The 9530-nt window shown below is 41.1% G+C and overlaps 1 pseudogene; it reads left to right on the top strand.

Moving 5' to 3' along the window:
• Positions 1-201: 201 nt before the first annotated feature.
• On the top strand, positions 202-9530 carry LOC130037760 (vomeronasal type-1 receptor 3-like; annotated as a pseudogene).

Here is a 9530-nt window from a genome sequence, read left to right as displayed (position 1 = left end):
TCTACAATAATGAATACCCTGGACAAATCCTTTCAGAGAATTAGCACGCTGTCCCCTTGGAGCCACTGTGACTGACTGCTGCTAGAGGTGACAGGAGAGTCACAGCTCTGGAGGGCAAATGAGGTCAGAGGTCTCCAAAATTAGAAGCCAGAGGTAGCTGCTCCTTCCTGACACAGTGACTGCCACCCGCAGCCACGATCCCAGCAGACGAGGCCACTCAGCAAACACCGTGAGTCTTCCTACATTTCAGGTGCGAGGAAATGGTTGAAGAGACACTGAGGGGCCTCTCCCTGTGGGAGGGGAGAGCTGTGTCCTGCTGATAGGAGAGAAGCGATCTCGGCTCTTCCTCTTTCCATCAACCTCAGATACCTCTTTGTTTTCCAGGGAAAGAGCGGTCTGAGTTCATCTACCTCCTCTCTTTGACAATGTATGTACTCCTATGATTTTCATCTGCAAAAAAATTAAGATTCTAAACCACATCTCAAGATTTTAAATTGTTTAAAATAGTTCAGTGAGTTACAGCAATGATCACATGGATTTTTCTTATTATATAATGGTATACCCACTTCTCTGTTCTCAGGCTGGTTGAACCTGGATGTTCTGTTTTGGGTTTCATGGGGCAGTGTATGTGGAAGGATTTGGGCAGCACCCAGCAGTGCTCTGGCTTATGCCTGGTTCTGTGCTCAGGTCTCACTCCTGGTGGTGCTGGAGGGACCATATGTAGTTCCAAGATTGAATTGAGTCGACAGTGTGCAAGGCAAATGCCTCATCCTGTGTACTGTCACTCCTGACCATCTTAAAAGTACAAGAGGCAGGAGCAATAGTATAGCTGGTAGGGCACTTATACATGACTGACCCGGATTTGATGCCAGGAGCCCATACGGTCTCCAGAGAACTGCCAGGAATGATCTCTGAGCCCAGAGCCAAGAGTCTTCCCCGAGTGCTACCAGGTATGGCAAAAACTTAATTAAAAAATTAAGAACAAATAAATAAAATAACAGAATCCATTTGGCTGCCTGTCAATAGGCTCATTACATTATCTGTGTGTTCTTTAGTTAAGTATTTGTGGGCCTGAAATAGAATCAGTCACTGTTAAGTGTAAACATCTTGAACACATAAAATCCCGAGTAGGAAGTATTTAGATAAGAAAGAATAGAGACCATGACCAGTTTTTCCTGAGCCCCTCATGTTTGGTCTTATTATCATTATCCTTAACTCTAAGGGATCCTAAAGCTACTGCAACTCAGCCTTCACTGAGTGTTCCCATCATAGGGGCCTGTGCTGTCCTGCTTGCACAGAAATTTGTCAGTCTAAGAGATATAACAAACATATAGATTTTAGGGAAATTATCTTCACAATTTTCTGTCAAGTCCAAGGACTATACTGACAATAATCAATTAATTCAGGATTCGTCTGGGTTAGTATATTTATATTGCATTGTACTTTTTCTCTGAAACAATCTACTATCACTTCAACTTTCAACATCTGTTGCTTTACCTTATCTGTTGATTTACTGTTTTAAAAATGTATATGCTTTATACTTACACACGTTTCTTTCACCAAGCTTGTTTCTGAAAATTATGCTTATACACAAGTCTGATTCATTTAATCATTATTCTCTAATATGTTTATCTTCAATTCCCCTATTTCAGATTTCTGCCTATTCTTTTATTGCTTATTTTTCTTCAACTTTTTTTCACTTATTTTTTTGGGGACACATCAGTGCTTCTCAGAAACACTCCTCGCTCTGTGCTCAAGGATCTCCCATAGTGGTGCTCAGAGAACTATATATGATACATGAGATTGAACTGGGGTCAGCTGTGTGCAAGGCAAGGGTCTTAACTTTTTACACTCTCTCCAGCCCTGAAATTGACTTATCAAAAAATCATTTTATTTTATTTTATTATTATTATTTTTGCTTTTTTGGGTTGGAGCGATAGCACAGCGGGTAGGGCTTTTGTATTGCACACAGCTGAACCAGTTTCGATTCCTCCGCCCCTCTCGGAGAACCTAGCAAGCTACCGAGAGTATCTCACCCACATGGCAAAGCCTGGCAAGCTCTCCGTGATGTATTCGATATGCCAAAAACAGTAACAAAAAGTCTCACAACGGAGACGTTACTGGTGCTCACTTGAGCAAATCGATGAACAACAGGAGGACAGTGCTACAGTGATTTTTGGGTCACACCTGGCAATGCACAGGGGTTACTTCCGGCTCTGCACTCAGTAATTATTCCTGGCAGTGCTCAGGGGACCTTATGGGATGCTAGGACTCAAACCCGGGTTGGCCGCGTGCAAGGCAAATGCCCTACCCACTGTGCTATGGCTCCAGCCCCCGCCCCCCGCAACAATTTTAGCATTCTAAATTTTTCTGTGTTACCATCTATAAAAATGTGGTATATTTCAGTACCAATATTGCAAGCCACAATGCCTAAAAAAGGAGAGAGAGAGAGAGAGAGAGAGAGAGAGAGAGAGAGAGAGAAGACAAGCAGCTGTCATAGAGGTAGGCAGGGGTGGAGGGTGGGGGGTAATGAGAAGAACCTGGGGACTTCGGTGCTGGGAAATGTACACAGGTGGAGGGATAGGTGTTGGAATACTGTATGACTAAAATTAAATCATGAACAACTTTGTAATGGTTTATCTCAAAGTGATTCAACAAAAAGTTTTTTTAAAATGTGGTATTTTACACATATTTTTTCCAAATAAGGAATTTGCTGATTATGTTGAAAGGATTAAAATCTTTCTATTACTGAATTTTGATGACATTTTCTCAGATGTTTTTTCTTCTTTATTTCTCTGCATCTCTTTTACTCAAAGTGCAGCTGATTCAGGAGCAAACATCACTATTCTTATATAATAAAGGGGGAAAATTCAGAAATTCAAACAACCTTTCTTTGATAAAAACTTACTGATAAATATTTTCCTTCCTTGTTATTTTTAATGTTTATATTTTCTATTTCTCCATCAATTTCTTCATTATGTAGATGAATTAATAAGGAAATTTTAACATTTACTACAGCGGTAGGGCGTTTGCCTTGCACGCAGCCAACATGGCCGACCCGAGTTCGATTCCTCCGCCCCTCTCGGAGAGCCCGGCAAGCTACCGAGAGTATCTTGCCCGCATGGCAGAGCCTGGCAAGCTCCCCGCGTCGTATTCGATATGCCAAACACAGTAACAACAAAGTCTCCAATGGAGACGTTACTGGGCCCGCTCGAGCAAATTGATGAACAACAGGAGGACAGTGACAGTGACAGTGATGCTAAGTTTAGGAGGTCAGCGGTTGGGTGATTCAGAAAGTACTTTATGATAAAATCACTTACTTACGGAGCAAAGTCAGAAAGACTGACTGAGAACTGATCTCCGAAGAGGTCAATGCAGACCAGCCCAGGTTCCATCCCCAGCACCCTATATGTTTCCCCTGAGCACTTCCAAGAGTGATCCATGAATGCAGAGCCAGGAATAAGTCCTGAGCACAGCTGGGCTCTGTGGCCCAAAAATTGACACAAAATGAACACAAGTAAGAGGCCAAATGCTTGATTTACTGAAATATTCCTTATCCAGTCAATTGCACTGTATTTTGCCTTTCTGGATATGCAAAGTGTGTATTCTGGCTTTGTTGGGGCTTTACCCATGTCTCTCTCTTCTTCTGAAAATGTCTGACGCCATCTGAGATTCAGCTTTTCCAACCTCTTGCCTTCAGAGCCTTTTCTCCTCTGCTCTCTAGCCCACTCAAACAGTTCCTGGCTGCTTTCTGTGTGCACCCTCTGACACGGGGTCCCCCAGGGGAGACCCAACAAGCCAGCTCCTGGCTAGAGCAGTCAGCTTGCTCTCTTTGCTTCGAAGAGAAACTCCATGAATGGGCTCTCAGCTTTGCTTTGTTTTCTTATTCCTGAATCCTCAGAGTATAGCCCTAATTGCAAGAAATCTTGTTCAATCTCAAGACTGTTAAATATATTATTTATAAACATTTTTTCCTCTCTTTTTTAATTTACTGTGTGACTCATGTTTTTCTTGGGTTCTAATTCTAAGCATTTTTATTTAAATTTATTTTGAAAGATATATCATTATTGAACTTGGCTTATTTTTCACACCTTTTGCTATTATTTTCCTCTCTTTACATTGGCTTGATATGAAAGATAATAAAAATAAAATTGCTGTGATAATTGTCATTTAGGATTTATTTCCACCTAAGAGCTATATCCTTTCTTTTTTGTGGCCGCATTTGCGGCCGTGCGACATTTTATTATGACATCTTATTATCTCATTCCTACTTTGGACAAACTGGCAGGCTACCAAATGTAGCCTGCCCACACGGCAGAGTCTGGCAAACTCCCTGTGGCGTACCCAATATGCCAAATACCAGTAACAATGATGGGTCTCATTCTCCTAAAGAGCCTTGAATATAATCTCAGGGCTAGGATGAAGGAGACGTTACTGGGGCCTGCTCGAGGCAATCGACGACTAACAGGATGATTTGTGATTTTGTGTGATTTTGTGGGGATAGGGTGGTTTAGGTCATTCCCTGCTGTGTTCCCCTGCTTACTCATAACTTTGTGCTCAAAGATGACTCTTGGTGTTGCTCGGGGAACTCTATGTGGTACCTGGGTTGAACCTAGAGTACAAGGCGAGTGCCTTACCTGCCGTACTATCTCTGTAGTTCATTAATCCGTATTTTTATCACTGTATTATCACAAGACCTATCTAGTTTGGGAATATACATAACATAGTCCAGTTTATGTTACTTTGAATATTCAAGTGCACACACAGCAAAGGCTGGCAAGCTACCCATGAGGTATTCGATATGCCAAACACAGTAACAAGTGTCACAGTGAAGACGTAAATGGGCCCGCTCGAGCAAATAAATGAACAACGGGAGGACAGTGACAGTGACAGTGATAATTCTTTACATGTGTTAATTTTACATGGTTAATAGTGAAGGAGTTTTATTTTAAATCCTGACTTTATATGACAAGTGAGAAAAATAGTAAAGAAATGATGTAATTGTAGCCAGAGAGATAGTACAGCAGGTAGGCATTGCTTTGCATGCAATTGATCCTGGTTCAATATCCAGCATTGCATATGGTCTCCTGAGCCCCACTTAGAGGGATTGGTGAGTGCTGAGCCAGGAGTAAGCCCTGAGCAAAGTTGGGTGTGGCCCCCAAACAAAGAAACAATTAATATAATGGACTAGAGAGATCGTACAGGTATCCTACTGATGCCAGGTTCACTCAGAAGAAAAAGAAATTAAGGAGACTAACATGCTCCTACCTTGCTGATGGGAGTCTATCCTTTTTAACCTACCTACAAAGCTATTATCATCATCCTCTCTCTTTCTCTTTCCTTACATCCAGTTCTCTATTTTTCCAACCTTCCTTCTCTCCCTCCTTCCCCTTGCTTGTAGTAACCCACTCCTAACTCCTTACTCCTGTGAATCTGTTCTATGAGCACAAAGGAGCAAGGCACCAGGGAGATGGTATAAAATGTGAGTATGAGCCCTGCATACCATCCCTGCAACTGTGGACCCCTGCACTGTAGGGAGTGACCCCCAAGGACCACAAATAGTGCCTACCCTCCAAAGAATAATGGAACAAGAAAAGCAAGCAAAAGCTAGGCTTTCTATATTCATTCAAAAATAATGCTATTAATAAGAGACTGTGGGGTATAAAAGTTAAAGACCCAAGAATCATTGGGTCCAAATCTTCTCGGGCAATCATCAGGCTTTTGAGTATTGCCAAATTATCTCATCTGAAAGATTTTAATTTTTTTCTCAGTCACATGAGGATAGTATTATGCCTAGTTGATAATATAATTTGGTAATCAAATACATTTTATAAATTTTGTAAATAAAACATTTAAGAGAAAGAAAGAGAGTAGGAAAGAAAGAGAAAGAAAGAGAGAAGGAAGGAAGGAAGGAAGGAAGGAAGGATGAATCTGGAATGAACTGCATCCATCTTGCAGTGTCTAATTTTTCTTTTACTTCTTTTATTTATTTCATGTGGCTCCCTCCTTTCTCTGTATAAGTCTGCATTCCCTCAGCACGTTATCATTTTTCTGGTAACATGCTGAAAGACAAATGTTTTCTTGTTTACTTTGCAAAAACAATAAAATAAGTGAAATTTTTAACTAGCACCTAGGAAGCAAAATATAAGTGTCTCTTATTTGAGAAAGACACATCTGATGGTGCTAGGGTGCCAGCTCTGTGCCAGGTGGAGGGTGCCACCCAGGAAATGTTCAGAAGATCATGTGATCTGAACCTTGCCTCCTGAATTCAGACATGCACTCCAACCCTTTGAGTTATCTCTCTGACTCTTAAATGTCCATTATTTTCCATAATTTTTATATTTACAGAATCATTGAAAACTGTGAGAAAGCATCAATGACAATGTATGAATAATGTTTAAATCTGTCAAAAATAGTATGCAGGGCTTCAAATACTGACGGAGCTACATTAGATTAGTTGGTGGGAGGTCCATGAAGAATGGAACTATTAAAAAATGATAGAAATGTTAAAAATGATCATTTTATGAAACTATGTAAAATTCCTTGGGTAATTTATTTACATTTGTGTAAGAATATGTTTTCTATGATTGTATCTATGCAATAAAATATGCATGGAATATAATTTTAAAATGTATGTGTGAATACAGGCTTGTAAAACCTTGTTCTGTGAGAAAAAGTTGGTGTGGCTAGAATATGTGGTATTTAACAGTATATTATTCTTAAATATAAGAATGGGATCAGCATTGGTTTTCACTTGCAATGTAACTAACTTTGATCTTTTATTTTTTCTAAAGCTACTTCTGAATATGAAAAAAATTGCCATTCTCAACCACTGACAGGATGGATTCTGACCACTTGACAGTGGAAATTATCTTCTTGTCCCAGACTGGTATTGAACTGCTGGGGAATTCTTCCTTCTTTGTCCTATATTGCTTGGTTTTCTGCACTGGACACAAGTTGCGACTCTCAGACCACTTAAACATTTATTAATACTTAAACATTTATGCCTAGCTAACTGCTTGGTCCTCCTCTCTAAGGGAATCCCTCAAATAATGACATCTTTTGGGAGGAGCAATTTTTTAGATGATCATGGATGTAAATTTTTGTTTTACATTCACAGAGTGGCACAGGAAGTATCTTTCTCTTCTATTTGCCTCCTGAGTGTTTTCCAGGCCATGACAATTATTCTCAGTAAGTCCAGGAGGTCTATGCCTGGATGGACATCATGATGGATCTATCACATCTTCCAGAAGGGCAATGGAGAAGATTATTCATGACTTCTACTCAGATCTCTTTAATAGCCACGTCCACTTGTCCACATACCACATACCACATGATGGATATGTCGTTCCCAATGTTCTCCCTTCCGAAATCCAACATGCCATCTCGTCGGGAAAGAAACAAAGAGCACCTGGCCCAGACAAGATCAGACCTGAACACCTGAAGAACTTACCATCAGTACTCATCAATACATTGGCTCGGCTCTTCACACGCTACCTGTCTGAATGCAAGGTTCCATCCCAATGGAAAACCAGCAGGACTGTACTACTATACAAGAAGGGAGACATCCACGACATTGGCAACTATTGCCCAATCTGCCTATTGTCTGTCGTCTACAAACTGTTCACTCGAGTCATCCTGAATAGGATTAGCAGAACACTAGATGAAGGACAACCATGTGAACAAGCTGGATTCCGAAAAGGATTCAGTACCATCGACCATATTCACACGATTACTAAGCTCATTGAGGTTTCTCGGGAGTTCAAAATGCCACTCTGTCTAACGTTCACTGATTTAAAGAAGGCCTTTGATTCTGTTGAGATGGAAGCGGTCATGGAAGCCCTAGCCAATCAGGGCGTACAAACTCAATACATCAGGATCCTTCATGAGCTCTATTGCGGATTCACTACCAAGATCTCACCATTCTACAAAGAAGTAATCATCCATATCAAGAGAGGGGTTCGGCAGGGTGATACCATTTCACCAAAACTCTTCAGTGCCACCCTCGAGAACATCATGCGATGACTAGAATGGGAAAGCATGGGAGTGAAGATAGATGGTCGGCAACTACACTACCTCCACTTTGCTGATGACATCGTTCTAATAACACCAAACATCAGTCAAGCGGCACAAATGCTTGCGGACTTTGACCGTGAGTGTGGAAAGGTTGGACTACAGCTGAATCTTACGAAGACAATGTTTATGAGAAACAGCCTTGTTCCTGACGCTCCATTCGCTCTCAACGGAACCACCATCTCCGAATGCAACAGTTATATATACCTAGGTCGAGAAATCAATATGATGAATGACCTGGCACCTGAGTTGCGCAGGAGGAAGAGAGCGGCTTGGAATGCCTTCAAGAACGTTGAAGAAATAACTAAAAGGACAAAGAACCTCCAGCTATGAGCACATCTCTTTGATTCCACTGTTCTTCCTGCATTAACATATGCCTCAGAGACCTGGACCCTACGAAAACAGGATGAGAACGCTATTCGGGTCTCTCAAAGAGGAATCGAAAGAGCTATGCTTGGAATATCACGATTCACTCAAATAAGAGATAGAATCTGGAGTTCTGATCTTCGTCAACGCTCAAGAATCAGGGACGCTGTCTCATTTGCCAAGACATCAAAAATCAGATGGGCTGGACATGTAATGAGGTTTACAGACAACCGCTGGACTAGAGCCATTACTGATTGGATTCCACGGGACATCAAAAGATCACGTGGACGCCCACCTACAAGATGGTCAGACTTCTTCGTCAAGACCCTGAATGATCGGTTTGAGGCTCTGCATGTTCCTAGAACGAACAGATACCATTGGGCTACGCTAGCACGCAACCGGGATGAATGGAGATGTTACTGGCACCCGCTCGAGTAAATCGATGAATAACGGGGATTAAGTGATTATGTGATTAAGTCCAGGTGGACTAAACTCAAAGTCAGAGCCCTAAAGTATATTGAATATTTCTGTTTCTTGATCTGTGCACTGCATCTTCTGGGAAACATATTGAATCCTTTGAAAGTGGTTGCCCTAAGAAACATCTCTCAGAACCGTTTCATATACTGCAACAGTGATATTATTACTCTCAATTCTTTACTCCATGCCTTGTTTCATGGCTCCATTGATGTGATTTGTGGGTGCCTCCTGGTGTGGACTAGTAGATCCTTGGTGCTTTTTCTCCACAGGCACAAACAGCAAGTCAAATATATTCGCAGCTCTAGACACAATTCCAGTCTCTTTCCAGAGACAAAGGCTACCCAGAGTGTTCTGATGCTTGGATGCACCTTTGTCTTTTTTTTTTTTTCACACTTTCTTCACTCTCTTACATGTATTTGACTGCCCTTATTGTTCTAAAGTGGTGGTTTTTGAACACAAATATATTCCTGGATGCATGTTTCTCAACTATTAGCCCTTTCATATTCATCTGTAGCCATAGCCATATTTCTAGGCTTTGAGTTGTTTTGTGTGAGAGAAACCAAATATTTCATAGATTTCACATAATAAGTCACATATCCACAAGAATCTCTTGA

This window comes from Sorex fumeus, unplaced genomic scaffold (genome assembly GCF_029834395.1).
Source record: "Sorex fumeus unplaced genomic scaffold, SorFum_2.1 ptg000072l, whole genome shotgun sequence".
NCBI lineage: Eukaryota > Metazoa > Chordata > Mammalia > Eulipotyphla > Soricidae > Sorex > Sorex fumeus.
Note: the sequence above shows the minus strand (reverse complement) of the source record. Positions and strands in the feature narration are given on the sequence as shown.